The sequence below is a fragment of the Arachis hypogaea genome, chromosome 15 (genome assembly GCF_003086295.3).
Source record: "Arachis hypogaea cultivar Tifrunner chromosome 15, arahy.Tifrunner.gnm2.J5K5, whole genome shotgun sequence".
Taxonomy (NCBI): Eukaryota; Viridiplantae; Streptophyta; class Magnoliopsida; order Fabales; family Fabaceae; genus Arachis; species Arachis hypogaea.
In genome coordinates, this window is record NC_092050.1 from 100,811,891 (window position 1) to 100,812,606 (window position 716).

At 39.9% G+C, this 716-nt stretch overlaps 1 non-coding gene across 1 annotated transcript; it reads right to left on the reverse strand.

Annotated features, from left to right (window-relative positions):
* Positions 1-249: 249 nt before the first annotated feature.
* Positions 250-357, reverse strand: LOC112753787 (small nucleolar RNA R71). The gene has a single exon (XR_003178154.1). It is a non-coding gene; the product is annotated as a small nucleolar RNA R71 (small nucleolar RNA).
* Between the last annotated feature and the right edge of the window lie 359 nt (positions 358-716).

Below are 716 nucleotides of genomic sequence, written 5' to 3' on the forward strand. Positions count from 1 at the left end.
AACAATTGTTCTTTCGGAGGAAGTGCCCAAGAAGACCCTAATCAGCATCTCACTACATTCCTAAGGATCTGTGATACAGGTAAATCTAATGGTGTTCATTCTGACACCTATAGATTGTTACTGTTTCCATTTTCTTTGAGGGACAAAGCATCCAAATGGCTAGAATCATTTCCCAAAGAAAGCTTGACAACCTAGGAGGATGTGGTGAATAGATTCTTAGCAAGGTTCTCCCATTCTCAAAGAGTGAATAGACTGAGAACTGAGGTGCAGATATTCAGACAACAGGATGGTGAAACCTTATATGAAGTCTGGGAGAGATTCAAAGATTTGACAAGGAAATGCCCCCTTGAGATGTTTAATGAGTGGGTGCAATTGCATATCTTTTTTGAATGACTTTTCTATGAATCAAAGAAAGCTGTAGACCACTCATCTGGAGGCTCCCTGAACAAGAAGAAGACCATTGAAGAAGCCATTGATGTCATAGAAATAGTGGTTGACAATGAGTATTTTTATGCCTCAGACTAAAGTAACAATAGGGGAGTCATGGAATTAAACCATATGGATGATTACAAAGCAACTAGCTGATTTAACAAAGCAAATGGAGAAGAATCAGTCTGCAGCCATCCACACTCAACCATCACCTCAAGAAGAGTTAGACACAGAGAAATGAGTGAACTGGGAGGAAGCCAATTACCTTGGCAATTCATCTAGGCAAG